The sequence below is a fragment of the Bos taurus genome, chromosome 18 (genome assembly GCF_002263795.3).
Source record: "Bos taurus isolate L1 Dominette 01449 registration number 42190680 breed Hereford chromosome 18, ARS-UCD2.0, whole genome shotgun sequence".
Taxonomy (NCBI): Eukaryota; Metazoa; Chordata; class Mammalia; order Artiodactyla; family Bovidae; genus Bos; species Bos taurus.
The window spans coordinates 1,537,449-1,556,523 of NC_037345.1; the positions used below are offsets into that span (position 1 = coordinate 1,537,449).

At 43.5% G+C, this 19,075-nt stretch overlaps 1 protein-coding gene across 11 annotated transcripts in view; it reads right to left on the reverse strand.

Moving 5' to 3' along the window:
- Positions 1 to 19,075, reverse strand: part of IL34 (interleukin 34) — a 59,947-nt gene that overhangs the window by 26,517 nt on the left and 14,355 nt on the right. For 5 of the 11 annotated variants that reach the window (XM_005218330.5, XM_024978056.2, XM_010814294.4 and 2 more), the window contains one exon: positions 16,769 to 16,840. The gene's annotated coding sequence lies outside the window, so the exon portion shown is untranslated. 11 annotated transcript variants of the gene reach the window in all.

The following is a 19,075-nucleotide window of genomic DNA, read 5'->3' on the forward strand; positions in this document are numbered from 1 at the left end:
GTCCAATTCTTTGTAACCCCATGGACGGCAGCAGGCCAGGCTTCCCTGTCTATCACCAACTCCCAGAGCTTACTCAAACTCACATCCATCAAGTCGGTAATGCCATCATTTCAAAGTAAAAACTAAATGATAAAAGTCATATTCAGAAAGTTCTGTCTTTCTCCCCCCTTATTTCTCCCTCCCTGATAAAACAATTTCATTAGTTTTTGGTTTATCCTTACATTGGTTACATTTTTAAAAAACAAGCATATTTTTCATATTTCCTCTCTTTGCCTACAAAGGTGGCATTTTACCCATATTCCTTTGCACCCTGCATTTTTTTAATTTATGTATTTTTAATTGAAGGATAATTGCCTTTCAATATTGTGTTGGTTTCTGCCATACCTCAACATGAAGCAGCCATAGGTATTCATATGTCCCCTCTCACATCTTGTTTTTTTAAAACTATTTTAAAATAAAATATAGAAGTAACAGAAAAAAATGTATAGTTTAATGAATTATTATAAGATAATCAAATCTTATATCTACCATGAAATTAAGGAATAGAACCTAGTAGGCCACTCCAGAAGGCTCTCCATGAGTCCCATCTCAATTACCAAAAAGTAACCACCATCCTGACTACTACAGAAACATCTGTCAGGTTTCTTTCTGGTTTTATCAACCAAGCGTGCTTCCCTAGACAGTAAAGGTTTTAGCTTTGCCCATTTTTAAAAGTCATATATCTTTGAATCCTCTTTTAACCCACAGGATTTCTCCTCCATTCCATTCTTCCCTTTACAATCCATCTGCTAAAGGAGCCAGGATAGAAACTTCCCTGGTGGTGCACTGGGTAAGACACCAAGCCGCTACTGCAGAGGACCTGGGTTCAATTCCTGGTCAGGGAATTCAATCCCACATGCAGCAACGAAGACCCGGCACAGCCAAATAAATTTTTAAAAATTAAAAAGAGCCCAGGATACGTGTCCAAGAGTGCCCCTGTCTAGCTTTGCTGGTTGCGCATTCGTGGTGCAATTCAACACGTCCCTCCATCCTGTGCTTTTGCACATTGCGGACTGGGTCAGACAAAGTTTAAATCCTTGTCACAACTACAGGTGGTGCCAGGTCCACTCTTCTCTGATGTTGGTAGCCACTGATGCTTAATGTCTAGACTCATTCATCAAGGGTTGCTAAGTGTGATATTCTCACTCACACTGCCATCTGATCAAGCCTTTTCCCATGAGGCAAGCAGAGTCAGTAGCAGCTTGGCAGCTCTGCCAAGATGTCTGAAATGAAATACGATATGTCACAATATGACATATTGTGCTTTCTTCCCACATCTGATCCCTATTAAATCAGAAAGTCTCCAGCCTTGTGTGATTTGTTTTCAAATACCGGCTTCTCAGAAAAGGATTGGCTGGCAGCCAGACATGCACGGCCTTTACCCTTGTGATCCAAAGCACCTGAATGATTTTATCAACTGAGACTCACTCCTGGGTCCACAGATCAAATGCTTGACGCGGGCGGTACACTTCTGATAGGTGCTGCATGTATATGATCCGTGTCAGCACATCTGGGAAGCTTGGCACTACACCAGATCCCTAGGGCATCTCCCAAGCTGGAGTATTGTCTTAGGTGAAGCAAAACATGAAAACCTGCCTGCCGACAGAAGCTGTGAAACAGGAAGATGCATGACTCAGCGTTTCCTTAGAAGCAGGTATCCAGCACAGCACTATTTGGATCACATCTACATATTTGAGGTATGTTTCTCTATATTCATTCAACTTTTTACTTAAATTGATTCATAAAGAAAACTCCACAACACTTAACACTGAGAGAAAAACAGTTCTCACTCGCCAAAATGAGAAGCTAACATCAAGGAAAGTAAAATAACGTAAGTTCAAGTGAGAAAGCATCGCCTGCTGAGCTAGGGAAGTGCTCTCTTTTTTGGAAAGGAAGTATTAGCAAGGATTTCTGTTTGTTTGTTTTTGGCCGTGAGGCTTGTGAGATCTCAGTTTCCCAACCCCAGGCATTGAAACTGGGCTCTAAGCAGTGAAAGCAGAGTCCTAAGTCTACTGGTCCAGCCCACTAGACCTCCAGGGAGCTCCCTGGCAAGGGCTGTAGAGGTGTTCGAAATACAATAGCACCAGAATGAGTCTTTTTCCCAGAGCAGTCGTTCTCAACCTGGAGGTGACATTTGGCAATGTCTAGAGATAACTCTGGTTGTCACAGGTGGGAGTGGGGGTGCTATTGGCACCTAGTAATGGGTGGAGGCCAGGCTGCTGTCAACATTCTACCACGCGCAAGGCAGCCGCCCTATGACAAAAAATTTTTCAGCCCCCGTATGTCAATAGTTCTGAGACTGAGAAATCTTGTCCTAGAGAAGAAGAGTTGAAAAAGAACTGAAAAGAAATGTCCTCACTCTGAAATTCAATGTTATTTAATGTAGGATACAAGTACCCTGTTACACCATCCAACATTAACTAATGGCACACAACCCACACTTGGAGAAAGCTATCCAGATGACGCAACGTCTTGGAACCAAAGCACCAGCGCTAGAAGAACACTGCTGTCAGAAGGCGGAGGGAGTCCGCAGACCCAGCCGCTGGGTCGCGCCGCACTGCGTGCCGCTCTTACGGTCAGCATTCACCAAGGACCTAGTACATGCTGGCACTGTGCTGGGAGCTGGCAAGTAGTGATTCCAGTAAGACAGATGCAGGCCAGTGGGGAAGGCAAACAGGTAAACAAATGAGTAGAAAACAGTATCATTGAAGAGTGTGTTCCACTAAAGGGAAGATAAAAAACCACCAACTGGCGGGGGGGGGGGGGGGGGGGGGTGCGGTGCCAGAGAAGGCGATGATTTCAGTTCTTAACCCTCCCAAGGAGCTCCCTCTGGTTAGAAGCAGAGTTAATTCAAAAGCAATGCATGGCTTCTGGCTTCTGGTAGGGGTATATGCTTCTGACACTAACTGTAGAATGGATTAAGATTTGTAAATATACTCTAAAGTAATTTTAAAGAAAAAAAAAAGGCAGCACACTTGGAATATCCACTGCATTGCTGTTTACACTTCAAGAAAGAAAACTGGAAACAATCTAAATGCCAAACAACAGGAAAGCACTCAGCATAATCTGAGAACTGCTGTTTATTGAGTCCTGACCATGTGCCAATGAGTTTACATCCTGTGTAGCAAAATGATTATACCTTTCTCTCCTTGCAGCAACTGCGAGAATTAATCTTCCCATTCCCTGAGAAAAGCCAGACTCAAAGAAGGCAGGAAAAAGGGAGTCTTTTCAACCAATGCTGTAGAAACTACCGGAAATTCTTATTTTAAATATATATATATATATTTACTTATTTGGCTGTGTCAGGTCTTCATTGCAGCATACAAACTCTTGGTTGTGGCATATGGGATCTAGTTTCCTGTCCAGGGATCGAACTCGGGGCCCAGCATTGGGAACACAGTCTTAGTCACTGGACCACCAAGGAAGTCCCGGAAATCCTTATTTTTTTTTTTTAAAATAAGCATAACCCTAAAAAAGAAAGTTCAGCATAGCCTTTACCTCACACTATGCATACAATAACTTGAAATGGATGATAGATGTAATTGTAAAACTTAAAACTAAATAAATTCTAGGAGAAAATATTTGTGACTTTGAATTGGGCAAAATTTTCTTATATTTGACTCAAAAGCACAAACCATTAAAAAAAATGCTGTTGTGGGTGAGGAATAACAGGAATAAGTTAGAATAATGCTGTTATCAGAGTATTTCTTTTTATAGTTATCATCTACTATGGCAAGTGATATGGATCTCCCATTTGTGGTAGTGATATAATGTTTCCCTTTTAAATAAATGTGTCTAGGCTTCCAAAATGTGAATGACCCTAAGGAAAAAAATGTGCAGGTAAGATACTGACTCTGAAGCTAGAATCTTGTGTTCAAATTCCAGCTCCACCTTACCTTAGGCAACATGAGCGTTCTTGTCTTCCTTCAGACTCCTCATCTGTACAATGGCCTTGAGACAAAACTCTGACCTCAAAGGGTTACGGGAGTATTTACCAGTTTCCATATATAGAAAACTTAGAACATGGGACGGTGTCCAGGAGCTCAGTATTTACTATAATAATTATTATTCACTATTATAAAAGGCAGCAAAGATGTGTCTTGGAAAACTGAAGCTTTTTCTTTTGTTCTTGAATTATTCCCTTTATTGCTATTGCTTTAGCACCATCAATAGAGATCTGTGAGGAAAATACTCGACTGTGAAAGAAAGAAAGAAATCCAGTGTGGAACTAGTCACATGGGACCCCTGAACATTCTGAACAGCTCCTGAAAGCTGCTGATGTCCTTCTGAAGGACTCCAACCTCTGACCTTCAAACTCTGACCTCCAATGAGCAAAGAGACTCAAGGGTGAAAGAACAGAGTGTGGAGGGCTCATACTTCCGCTAGTCTCAGAAAAAGTAACCGTTGACAAAGGGACTCCAGCAGACCTTGGTGCCCAAAAGCTTCCCTGGAGCAACACGACAAAAAAGAAAATGAAAGGAGTGAAGCGGATCATTAGCTGGAGGGCCTTGAGCTCTACAGCTCATGGATAGAAACGTGCAGAGGTCTACTCTCTCTATGCACCAAAGAAAATACTGCCAAGAAAGTAACCAAGATCATGAGAATATGGAGCAACTGGAGCTCTGACACACTACCCTTGGGGGCCTACAGTCATTCTGGAAGATTGGCAATTCTAATAAAATGAGCTATATACCTGCTGTATGAAGCAGCAATTCTACTCCTAGTATCAACCTAGAAAAATCAAGAGCCATGTGCTCAAAAACAACAAAAAGAATATGCATTGCTACTATATTGGTATCATGAATTATATGTAGTCCCAAAAGTTGAAACAATTCAAATGTTCGTCAACAGAACGGATATACAAACCTGGTATAATCACACAGCAGAAGACTGCTCAGCAAGAAAAAGGAACAAAATACTGATCCATGCGACAACATGGATGGCTCTCAAAAACACTGCCAGTAAAAGACGACAGACACCAAAGAGCACACGCTACGTAATTCCATTTATTTGAATGCAAGAATAATCTACAGTTACAGAGTCAGGACAGAAAGGGGCATGAGCAAATTCACAGTGATGGAAATATCCTGGTTCTTGACTGGGGTGGTGGTCACCTGGGTATACACAATTGTCAAAAGCCATCTGCACTGGGAGGAAGTGTCCCCCCAAAATTCGTGTCCACCAGAATCTTAGAATGTGACCTTATTTGGAAATAGGGTCTTTGCAGCTGTAATTAGTTAAATTAGAGTGAGTCCATACCAGGTTACAGAAGGCCCTCATCCAAGGACTGATGTCCTTATAAGAAAATAAAACAGACACACAAGGCGAATACAACGTGGTGACCGAGACAGAGATCAGGAAAACAGGTCCACAAGCCACGGTGGCTGCGAGCAACCACCAGGAGCCAGGAAGAGGCAGTGAAAGGTCAAGGAAATCATGGCCTTGTGGACACCTTGATTCTGGGTTTCCAGCTTCCAGACCCATGAGAGAAAACTCTTAAAGCCACCAAATTTGCGGTACTTTGTTACAGTAGTCCCTAGGAAACTAACAGACCATCAAACAACGTTTAAAGTCTGTGCCTTTTAAGTAATTTTACTATAGCTTTAAAAACTGCAAATAACTCATTGGAAACAGCAAGTTGGTGATGAGGGTTCCAACCTGGCTTCTGTTTCACCATATTAGACAGAATACCTGAAGGACAGCAAGACCCTGCTGCTCAGAATCCACATTTAATGAGAGAAGCCAGGCACTGCCCAAGGGGTCCCTCCCTCCCAGTGGCTCTTCCTTTTACAATCAAACACTATCTGCATCTATTTCCTCTGCCCACAGCAAAATGCCTCTTTCACTCTCTCAAACACAAATATTTGGGTACTATAGGCAGTACTACCCAGGAGAGCCACTGTGCAGATGCCCCATTCAAAAATGAACCAACCCGCTTCTTAGGGAGTGCCAAGCCTCAGAATTAAAGGCTGCAGAAAAGCCTGGTTAGGGGCCAAGCGCCTTAACCCAACTTTTCAGTAACTCACAGATTTATTATCTGGAATGCCAACCTTTAAGAATCTTTGATTCCTTTGCTTTCTGTAGCCCAGACACTTAGAAAATGGGACTTTTTATTTCATTATTTTGCTTCATCTTAGAAGACCCTGACCCTGAGAACTTTTCACTTGTCTAAGGACACCAGCAGATATCTGCATGAGGATTAGGGTCAGCAAAGGTCAGATAGATCACTGAATGTAAAGACCACCTGGTCCAATCCCCACTGGATGCTCTAATACCCATTCCAGCTTCCCCATATTTATGGCTGCAGAATTTGCCAGGCATGAATTCACTGATTCCACACAACAAGGCTAGAGATAGAATCACTATTATCTTTATTTTTTGTTTGTGGAAACTGAGGACCAGAGGGGTGATGTAACTTCTCTGAGGTCACACAGTAGTACACAGAGGAAGGATCTGGGCCCAGACAAACTGGCCTGGAAATCTTAGCCACCGGGCCACACTGCCAAGTGGATGCCTCTTCTTTGGATTGGGCACTGCATTCCCCAGCGATTGAGAACCTAAAGGTTTGTTATAGATCCAGAGCTCCTTCAGCTTGTTTCCCAGCGACTGAGAACCCAAAGGTTTGTTATAGATCCAGAGTTCCTTCAGCTTTTTTCCCCTTCTTGAGAACCATTAGAGCAGTGAGTCCCAAGGTCCACTGGGACATCCTCTAAAGCACTATATAAACATAACTGAGTGGGACAGGATTAAGATTGTTTAATTTTGTTTTGGGGGGTTTGGAATGTTTTGTTTTATTTTGAGATGAAAGCTAACCAAACAACTACAGAGCTAAACTGAAAAAGACTAAGATCAGAATCAGGCATTTTTTCCCAACTTGATGAAAAACCAGTTGCTTTTTTTAAATTTTTCTTTTGGTGGCATCATGCAGCTTGCACAACCCTAGTTCCCCGACCAGGACCAAACCCCTGCACACGGCAGTGAAAGCACCGGGCCACTAGGGGATTCCCCACACCCCAGTTCCTATTGTCCATTATGCCAGGAAGGAATGTGGAGCTGGGTCTCCTAAAAGAGAATCAGACAAAGGGTTCCTTACTTTGCAGGCAGATTCTTTACTGTCTGAGCCACCAGGGAAGCCCTTAGGAAAGGACACTTTAGCCCACATGTACCGTATGTCCTGACTCTGTACATGTCCAGAGATCCTCTCCAGAGGAGTCCACAGTAGTTGTTGACTCAAAGAAGATTCTCCAGTAGGGTGGCACGCACATTAAAAGACCAAATGGAGGGAATTCCCTGGAAGTCCAGCGGTTAGGACTCAACACTTCCACTGTTGTGGCCCAGGGGATCCTGACCAGGGGCTGGATCTGGGCCACGGCTGTCAAAGTCCAGAATCCTAACCACTAACCCACCAAGGAGCTCTCAGAAACTTAACATAACGATAGACCCCAGGAAATCCATAAATGTTGAATAAGCTTTTAACAAAAACATATTATCCTGATTAAAAATCCTTAAGTAGGATTCAGTGGATAATTCCTTAATATGATAAAACATATAAATCTCAGTTATAAGCCAGCATTCTACTTAACTAGAAAACAACAGACACATTCCAACTAAAGAGAGAAATAATACACCTGTGTGCACTATCACTGTGCAGGAGGTCCTAGCCACTGCAACTAGACACGCTAAAGAAATGAGAGAGAAAATAATTGGATGAAGGGATACAGTGGACGGCATGGTGACCCTAATTAACAATACTGTACTGTTTATGTGAAAGTTGCTAAAAGAATACATCTTTAAAAGTTCTTGTTATAGAAAAAATTATAGCTACTTGTCGTGATGTTAACTAACTTATTGTGGTAATCACTTCATAGATATACATATATCAGATTTTGTTTGTATCCTAAAATGAATACAATGTTATATGTCAATTATATCTCAATAAAAAACTAAAAAAGAACTGGATGGGAGGAGATAAAATTATTTCTATTTATAGATGAAATAATTATAAGCCTAAAATGGCTACAAGAATTAACTGAGAAACTACTACAAACAACAGCCAGTTAGAAAAGACTCCACAAAAAATACGTATCTAGGAATAAACCTATCAAAAAAGGTGCAAGATACATTAAAAAAAAAAAAACTGTAAACAATACTAAAGGACACAGGAGATTTAAACAAATGGAAAGCTACACCATGTACCTGGATAAGAACATTCAACATCATCAATATGTCCATTCTCTAAAGTTAATGTATACATTTAAAACAATCCCAATATATTTTATGAAACAAAATATTTAAATGGCCAACAAACTCATATTTTAAAGTGCTTAACATGACTGAGCAACTGAGCACACACACAATCTCATTGCTACTTTAGGAAATTAAATCCACACTAAATTACCACCAGAGTAAGTAAAATCCAAACGACCAACAAAATCAAGTGTTGCAGGAACTCAAAATAACTGGAATTCTCAGACACTACTGGAAGGAGGGTAAATGGTTACATATCTATTTGGAAAACTGTTTGGCAGTATTTTCTGAAGTTGAAACATGTGCATATCCCATGCACAAGTTCTCCTAAGCAAATACCCAACAGAATTATATATATATACACACACATACATATATAGACACCAAAAGCAGTATGTTACAATATTCAAGGCAACTTTATTCATGATAGCCAAAAACTGGGAAACAACTTAAATGTCCATCAGCAGGAGAACAGATTTTAAAAAACTCACAAATTGAGCAAAAGAAGCCAAATACAAAAGAATCCATTTACATAAAGTTTTTTTTTTTTTTTTAAATCAAAACCAGAAGAATGACAGAAGAAATGAGAATGATAACTACCTTTTGTAAGAGGGTGAGGCAGTAACTGCTTGGAGGCCAGCGCGGGGCTTCTCCATGCTGGTACTGCTCCAGCATGGTTCGCTTTTCTGTGTGATAGTTCATCAAGCCACGTACTTACAATCAGTCCCCTTTTCTATATGTGTGTTATACTTCAGTTTTTATTAAAGCAAATCCAGTAAAAACACCAACACATGGGAATGTAATTATATAACAGATTTTAAAGTTCAAATAGAAAAATGAATAAGAACAGCCTGAAAGAGATCTAAAAATAAGGGGAGCAGCCCTTCAATATACTAAAAGATATTTTTAAATATTATAAACCATGGCAAGTAAAATAGTGTGAACATGAGTGAACATGAATAGTCAAAGAAACCAATGAAAAAGAGAAGCAAGTTCTGAAATAGACTTACATATATATGAGAAAATAAGCTTATGATAAACAGTTTATGATTAAAATAGCTTCTCAATTCAGCAGAAAAGAGATAGCCATCTGAAAAAAAAAAGTTGATTTATACCTCACAGCATACATCAAAATAAATTCCAAATGGATCAAAATTTGAATGTAAAATCATAGAAGAAAATAAAGAACATGCTATCTTGAAGCGGGGAAGACCTTTGTACCTATGATTCAACACCGAGAAGCCATAAAAGAAATGACTGATAAATCTGACTGCAAAAAATGAAAATATGTGTAAACAGAACCAACAAACCATCAATAAAAGAGAAACAGTAAATTGGACACAACTTTTATCAAGGCAAAAGGCCATCCTTCCCTAATAGATACTCAGTTCCTAGAAACAAAAAGGCAATAATCCAATTTTTAAAACAAGCAAAGAGTATTAACAGTCACAGAAAAAGAAATAGAAATGGCCTGTAAACATATTCCAGGTTAATGAAGACTCAAATGAGAAACTGCTTTTCACCTATCAGATTGGTAAAAATCCAGCGATGTGACAACAAGCTGGCGAAGATGTGAGAAAACAGTAGCTTCTCATCCAAAGCTGGTTGAGGTGCAAACTGGCACCAGCTTAAGGAGGGCAAGTTGGCAGTATCTCTTGGAACTACAAATACAGACACCTAGCAACCTCATTTCTGGGAATTTATCCTGCATATAGAATAAGCACCGGCAAAATGCCACATATACAGCAGTGTCTGTGATAGCAGAGTGGAAACTGTTATCACACAACAGAGCTGCATAATATATTCAGTGAAACAAGCACGGCTCAGAACAGTGCCATGTATTCTATTTTGTAAATTGTGTTGGCAGAGGTGACAGAGCATTATACAGACATATATACGGACGCTATTTCACAGCTAATATATGCTATATATAACACACATATATATCTATGTACGTTTGTATTTGCATAAAGAAATGCTGTATTAGAATAATACACACACAAGCATCCAAGAGCAGCAGCTCAGAACCTCTTCAAGATGGTGTATCCTTAAGAGAAGATGCTTGTTAACCGATTTGATGGACTTTTTGTCAGGATGATAAAGTGAACTGGGAAAATGCATATACTGCAAGTCCAGAGATTTGGGGGGTCATGAGGGTAGCCTTATATCAGGAGATTCCAAAGCTTTGTAAAGGATCAGCATTAATTAGGTTAAATCCAATAAACTAAAAACCATTCTCTGGGGGAGGAGGGTACTGGGTGGCTATGGAACAGGAGTGACAGAAAAGCTTTGACTATAGTCCTTTATTACGAAAAAGGCGATGGCAAGCCACTACAGTACCCTTGCCTAGAAAATCCCACGGATGGAGGAGCGACTTCACTTTCACTTTTCACTTTCACTCATTGGAGAAGGAAATGGCAACCCACTCCAGTGTTCTTGCCTGGAGAATCCCAGGGAAGGGGGAGCCTGGTAGGCTGCCGTCTATGGGGTCGCACAGAGTCAGATACAACTGAAGCGACTTAGCAGCAGCAGCAGCAGCAGTCCTTTATTCAGTTCAGCCACTCAGTCGTGTCCAACTCTTTGCGACCCCATGAATCACAGCATGCCAGGCCTCCCTGTCCATCACCAACGCCTGGAGTTCATCCAGACTCACGTCCATCGAGTCAGTGATGCCATCCAGCCATCTCATCCTCTGTCGTTCCCTTCTCCTCTTGCCCTCAATCCCTCCCAGCATCAGAGTCTTTTCCAATGAGTCAACTCTTCGCATGAGGTGGCCAAAGTACTGGAGTTTCAGCTTTAGCATCATTTCTTCCAAAGAAATCCCAGGGCTGATCTCCTTCAGAATGGACTGGTTGAATCTCCTTGCAGTCCAAGGGACTCTCAAGAGTCTTCTCCAACTCCACAGTTCAAAAGCATCAATTCTTCGGCGCTCAGCCTTCTTCACAGTCCAACTCTCACATCCATACATGACCACAGGAAAAACCATAGCCTTGACTAGATGGACCTTTGTTGGCAAAGTAATGTCTCTGCTTTTGAATATGCTATCTAGGTTGGTCATAACTTTCCTTCCAAGGAGTAAGCGTCTTTTAATTTATTAAAAGTCATATGATGTTTAAACCATGTGAATGTATTACGATTCAAAACAAGAAACAAGAAAAGAAGAGCTGCAGTTCACGAGCTCCAAAAACTTGATCAAGACCCACACAATCTTTTCCAGCTCATGTTCCAAGAGCGTCTATCTGGTGGCGGGGGTGGGGGCTGTGGGACGGAGGCTTTAGAGGGAGGGATATATGTACTATACATAGCTGATTCACTTAGTTGCACAGCAGAAACTAACACAACATTGTAAACAACTATACTCCAGTAAGAAAACAGCCTCTGTCATTTATCAACAGGTAATGTTTAATATTCACAAGTTTTATTATCATGTTAATAGCTAACTCACATCGCCAGAAACATCTTGTGTCAATAATACTATTGAAAAACATTGTGAGATAGAAAGATCTTGGGCAACTCACTTAACCTCCCTTAAACTTCAGTTTTCTCTCTGGCAAAGCAGAGCTAAAGACACCCCAGAAATGCCGTGGAGTACGGGTATGTGAGTGTTTCCAGAACCACAAAATGGCACCAAACAAGCCCTGTATGTACAACAGCTATGGAGAGGGGCATGGCGGCCCACTCCAGGGTTCTCGCCTGGAGAATCCCGTGGACAGAGGACTCTGGTGACTGCAGTCCATGGGGTCGCAGAGAGTCACATGACTGAAGCAACTTAGCACAGACACATACAACAGCCAAACCTCTGCTAGAATCAATGTGACCTGAGGAAGGGCACTTATCAAAGGTCAGTGTGCCTAACAATCACCTGGAGAGGCTGTTAAAACACAGGCTCCTGGGCCCCACCCTGAGCTGTCGTTCAGTAGGTCTGGGGCCCATGAACTAGCATTTCTAACAAGCTCAGGTGATGCTGATACGCTAGTTTAAGGACCACATTTGAGTGGTCTGTTCCAGAGCAGGGCTCTTCAAACTGAGATGTGTATACAAATGACCTGGGAATCTTCTTAAAACACAGATTTATAAGATCTAAGGTGAGACCCAGGACTCAGCATTTCTTTTTTTTCTTTTCTGGCCATACCATGTGGCTTCCAGGATCGTGGTTTCCCACCAGAAATTCTCCCAGACTAGTGAAAGCACGGAGTCTTAACCACTGAACAACCGGAAAATTCCCAGGACTCTACATTTCTTTTTTTTTTTTTTTGGTAGGGTAGAGAGGCATGCCATGAAGCTTACAGGATCTCACTTTCCCATCCAGGGGGTTGAATCCAGGCCCTTGCTAGTGAAAGTGCAGAGTCCTAACCGCTGGACTGGAGGGAATTCCCAGGACTCTGCATTTCTAACAAGCTCCCAGGTGTTGTAAATACTCCTGGTCGGCAGACTACACTTTGAGGACCAAGACTGTGGACTATCCAGCTCTACTTGTTTAGACAAGGAAACTGTATGGGGAAAAAGTAAATGACTTACCCAAGGCCACTTGGACAGAAAAGTGAAACCCTGCCAGGGGGGCTGCCATTCCTCAGGATGGCAGCCTTACCTGCCATCCCCAGACCTATATCACAAGCCTGCCTCAGCCAGCAATGGACACCAGCTCTTTAGATAATGGTATGGAAATTTACTACATCATACACAGCAATCTACGCTTCTGAGAAACCAATCACTTGCCAGGGAGCTTAGCTCAAATCACCAGTCTGTTCTTTTCCAAAATGCACTTTTGGCCAAATTATTTCTTTAGCTGAGTCACCTTCCCCTCCATCGACTCAAACCTTTGAGAGGCCTTGCAATTGAAACTTGAAGAAGCCACAGAGTGCTTCTCAACATGTGTGGTCTGACTGTGGGGAGAAGAGGGTGAGGAGAAGTAGAAATGGGGTGGGGAAGCTGATCCTTGGGAAAGCTGAGGAATTTCCTGATATATGGCTCCCTTATGACCTCAAATGGAGAAGGGAATGGCAATCCACTTCACTGTTCTTGCCTGCAGAATTCCACGGACAGAGAAGCCTGGTGGGCTACAGTCCATGGGGTCGCAAAGAGGCAGACACAAGTGAGTGACTCACACACACACACACACACACACATATGACCTCAAATGGACTTCCCTGGTAAAGTGTCTGCCTACAATGAGGGAGACATGGGTTCAATCCCTGGGTCGGGAAGATCTCCTGGAGAAGGAAATGGCAACCCATTTCCAGTATTCTTGCCTGGAAAATCCCATGGATGGAGGAGCCTAGTAGGCTACAGTCCATGGGGTTGCAAAGAGTTGGACACTTTCACTTTCACTTATGACCTCAAACCAACAGAACTGTGCTAAGAAGAAAAGTTATGACCAACCTAGACAGCATATTAAAAACCAGAGACATTATTTTGCTAACAAAAGTCCGTCTAGTCAAAGCTATGGTTTTTCCAGTAGTCATGTATGGATGTGAGAGTTGGACTATTAAGGAAAGCTGAGCACCGAAGAATTGATGCTTTTGAACTGTGGTGTTGAAGACTCTTGAGAGTCCCTCCTAAAGGAATTCAGTCCTGAATATTCATTGGAAGGAATGATGCTGAATCTGAAGCTCCAATACTTTGGCCACCTGATGTGAAGAGCTGACTCATTTGAAAAGACCCTGATGCTGGGAAAGACTGAAGGCAGGAGAAGGGGACGACAGAGGATGAGATGGTTAGATGACATCACCAACTCAATGGACATAAGTTTGAGTATACTCCAGGAATTGGTGATGGACAGGGAAGCCTGGCATGCTGCAGTCCATGGGGTCACAAAGAGTCCGACATGACTGAACGACTGAGCTGACTAAACTCACTCTATTGCCCTGACAAAAAGTTCACTGAATTATAGATTTATTACAAGTATCTTCTTTTCAAGACGCATTGTCTCTGAGCTGCCAATCTTTCATACTTCAGGGTGAATTACTCTAACATAGGAGGAAGCAGGTGGAATTCTGGACATAAAGTCTCCGGAGCAATTAAGGCAGAGAGCACAGCTACTGGTAAACCACGGCTGCGACCTTGGCTCTGCACCACATTCACCAGCGGGCCCCACCCCCACCCCTGACGCCTTCCTGGGCCTGGCTCTGCCAATCACCTATTGTGTGACTGAGTAAGTCACACAGTTCTAAAGACTTTCAGAGCTGGAAGGTTCTAATCCCAGAACCTCAATTTCTAGTCCAAAAAACACATGGTCCCTGGTGGCTTAAGTTTGGTTTCCCCAGAAGGAGAACCTGAGACAGGGGTTCAGTTCTACATGAGTTTTTGAGGTCAAGCTTTCCAGAGAAACCTTTAGGTGAAGGAGCAAGGGGAGAGGATAGGGAAAGGCATGTCTTGAAGGTCTAGAGCATTTTTAAATAACATCAGAGTCCTCCCAGCCTAGGGCAAGAAGGCTGGACTTTCATACCCTTTGCCAGGGGATATGACCCCATCAAGTAACTCTGGCAAGGTGGCTTAGAGAACACCATGAGGTCTACTGTCCGTGGCAGTTCAGGAGTAGAAATAACAGTGGCTAAAGGCAACCTGATGGGCGCCAATACTTCCAGTTCTGAGACACTCTCAAATATCTTTCCAAACAAGAGGCCCTCTAAATCACAAAAGACAGAAGATAAGAAAAGAATACAAGCATTTTTTTTCATTTTCAGAAGAATCCTGGAATCTGTACTTAGAGTAAGTCCTCACAGCTCCCTCCCCTGCCCCACACTGCAAGGTGACCCCTCCCCTAGCTCCACTCACCGTCCACGCACTGACTGCATTACTGGTCAGACTGACTCCTCCTTAAGGACTTTGCCTATTCCCTCTGCCTAGAATGCCCCAGCCCAGAATTTTGCCCAGCTGACTCCTTTATTCAGCTGAAACATCACAGGTACACCAAGTGCACAGCACTGTACACTTCTCTGACCAGCCCAGGTCATTCCCTGTCACACTCTCTGTGGCACTTCTGCAGGGCACTGGTCTCTGCCACCATTTTAACTGTGTTCACTTGGGTGTTATCTTGTAATCATAAGAATGAGTGTTGTTCTGACCTCATCACTGTGTCCCCAGAGCCTAATGCACCCAGAAGACGGTAACATCTGATGAACAACATCTGTGTGAGTAGGGCATTTGGGTCAGATGCTGAAATGCCAATAGAGAAGGAGAACTAGGTCAGCTAAACACTCAGCCTAAGAAGCTGGAGGAAAAACCCAGCCCAAGGCCAAGATGGGGAAGGAGAGAATCCACCAAGGGTTTCCTTGGCTACTCGATTCCTTTCTCCTCTCCCGGTTCCCTCAACGTGGGACCAGAGTTAGCACCAGCCCTGGGGAGATCCTTCCCCTTTTAGACGGGCACAAACCTCCCAAACGACCAAGGGAATCCGGATTCCAATTCTAGCTCTGAGCCTCCCCCTTCCTGCTGGTACTTCGGTGGGGCACAAGGATCATGCCAGTCTGGCAGGGGTGCTGAGAGTGCCACTCCATGGCACAGCAACACTCAAGTGCACAGCACTGCACACTTAAACCAGGCCAGGGTACCCTCCTGCCCCTGGCTGCCTCTGTGGCTCCTCCAGCTCCAGGACAGGCTCCATCGCAGCCACCCCGGCTCTGGGCGCCTGAGACGCCTGCACGTTACCCAGCTTTTCCCACGTGCCAGGAACTGCGCCAGGTGCTCACTCATCCGTTTGCCTGATGACACTGAATTGTCATCAGTGCCCACATCTCGTAAAAATGTTATCTCCATTTTCTAAGTGAGGAGATTAAGGCTGAGAGAGTCAGCCACCAGCAGCAGCTGGCGAGTAAGGGGCATTGGCTTGGAACATCGTCCATTGGCTAGTTTTATCTGACTTACTTAAGTGGTCTGTCACCATGGGCTCACTGAAGAGAGCAGCCCTGGGAGGAAGCACCATTACCTTCATTTCACGGAGAAGGGAAGTGCCAAGGAGCTCGCGGCCTGCTAGGTCGTTTCCACAACACTCGGGAATGCAGACCGGCCTCCTGGGTCTGGTCCCTGCGCTCCGGCTGCCCAGCCGTCACCGGCTCCGTTTTACAGAGGCCGAGAGTTCCCGGAGAGGCAAGTGCGGTGCGGGAGATCCGGCAGAGAGGCTGCAAGCGGGACCGCCCAAGCCGCACGCGCACACCCCGTGGGGAACTGCCGATGGCTGACTGGGGCGCTGGCGCTCCTGGGGCGGCTCCCCTGCGGTGGCAGGTGCAGGCAGCTATGTCTAACGTTCGGGTTCTCCCCGCCCTTGCCCTTTGCCCCCTCCCTCCCTCTCCCCATGCCTGGGCACAGAACCTGGTCTCCTTGAGGGACAAGGCCCCTGATTCTCCAGAGGCACCAATTCCCACGTCCTACTCTAATCTCACAGGCAGTACCAGGAATGAAGGGTTGGTTTCACATTTGAAAATCAAGCGTTGTGAATTCTGCCCCCACCACCATTAGCAAACTAAAAAGAAAAACCAATGATTACCTTAGCAGATGCCGTAGATTTTGTCCCTCTGACAAAATCCAGCACTCCACTCCCGACGAATCTCTCAGCAATCTATGAAGAGAAGGGAATTTTCTCAACCTGCAAAAGGGCGTCTATGAGAAACTTACATGATGAACGACTGAATGCTCTGTCCCTAAAACTGAGAACAAGATGAGCTAATAACAGAGCTCAGCAAGGTTGCAGGACCCAAGGGAAGTGAAGTGAAACTCGCTCAGTCATGTCCGACTCTTTGTGACCCCATGGATATTCAGTCCATGGAATTCTCCAGGCCAGAATACTGGAGTGGGTGGCTGTTCCCTCCTCCAGGGGATCTTCCCAACCCAGGGATTGAACCCAGGTCTGCGGCATTGCAGGAGGATTCTTTACCAGCTGAGCCACCAGGGAAGCCTGCAGGACACAATCTACATACAAAAATCCACTGAATTTCTATTTACGCGTACCAAAAGCTAGAAACAATCTCAATGTTCATCAGCAGGTGAATGGATAAACGATTATGGTAGATCACACAATGGAATACTACTCAGCTATGAGAAGAATGAACTACTGAGGCACCCAACAGCGTGAGTGACTGAATCTGAAAACAATTATGCTGAAAGAAACCAAACCACCCAGAAGAAAGAGGATGAACTGTGTCATTCCATGTACTTAAAACTCAAGAAAATCCAAACTAATCCACAGGGATGGAAAGCAGACAGTAGTTTACTGGGGAGAGAGGAATTTAAAAGGGCACAAGGAAATTTAGGCAGTGGCTGGTATAGGCATTATTTGGCTTACTGCGTGCATGATCAAGAAGTAGGGAAAACTATTAAGCTGTTCAGTGAAAGTGTTAGTTGTTCTGACTCTTTGTGACCCCACGGACTGTAGCCTGCCAGGCTCCTTTGTCCATGTAATTCTCCAGTCAAGAATGCTAGAGTGGGTTGCCATTCCCTTCACCAGGAAATCTTTCTGACCCAGGGATCGAACATGGTCTCCTGGATTGCAGATGAATTCTCTACCATCTGAGCCACCAGGGAAGAACTGGGTCATTCAGGTATGACCTACATCAAATCCCTTATGTTATGGAGGTGACAAACAGATTCAAAGGATTAGATCTGGTAGACAGAGCACCTGAAGAACCATGGACGGAGGTTGGTAACATTGTATAGGAGGCAGTGACCAAAACCATCTCAAAGAAAAAGAAATGCAAGAAGGCAAAATGGTTGTCTGAGGAGGCTTTACAAACAGCTGAGGAAAGAAGAGAAGTGAGGGAGAAAGGGAAAGATATACCCAACTGAATGCAGAATTCCAGAGAATAACAAGGAGAGATAAGAAGGCCGTCTTAAATGAAGAGTGCAAAGAAATAGAGGAAAACAATAGAACACAAAGGACTAGAGATCTCTTTAAGAAAACTGGAGATATCAGGGAATATTTCATGCAAGGATAGGCAAGATAAAGGACACAAACAGTAAGGACCTAACAGAAGCAGAAGAGATTAAGAAGAGGTGGCAAGAATACACAGAAGAGCTCCACAAAAGTAGTCTTAATGACCTGGATAGCCAGGATGGTGTGGTCACTCACTTAGAGACAGACATCCTGGAGTGTCAAGTCAAGTGGGGCTTAGGAAGCATCACTACGAACAAAGCTAGTGGAGGTGATGGAATTCCAGCTGAGCTATTTCAAATCCTAAAAGATGATGCTGTTAAAGTGCTGCACTCAACATGTCAGCAAATTTGGAAAACTCAGCAGTGGCCACAGGACTGGAAAACGTCAGTTTTCATACCAATCCCAAAGGGCAATGCCAAAAAATGTTCAAAGTTACCATACAATTGTGCTCATTTCACAAGCTAGTAAGGTTATGCTCAAAATCCTTCAAGCTAGGGCTTCAGCAGTACATGAACAAAGAATTTCCAGATGTACAAGCTGGGTTTGGAAAAGGCAGAGGAACCAGAGATCAAATTGCCAACATTCACTGGATCACAGAGAAAGTAAGGGGATTCCAGAAAAACATCTACTTCTGCTTCATTGACTATGCTAAAGCCTTTGACTGTGTGGATCACAACAAAATGGAAAATTCTGAAAGAGATGAGAATATACCAGACCACCCTACCTGTCTCCTGAGAAACCTGTATGCAGGTCAAGAAGCAACAGTTAGACCCAGACATGGAACAACTGACTGTTCAAAATTAGGAAAGGAGTACGTCAAGGCTATATATTGTCACCCTACTTTTTTAACTTATATGCAGAGTAGATCATGCAAAATGCCAGGCTAGATGAATCATAAGCTGGAATCAAGATTGCCAGGAGAAA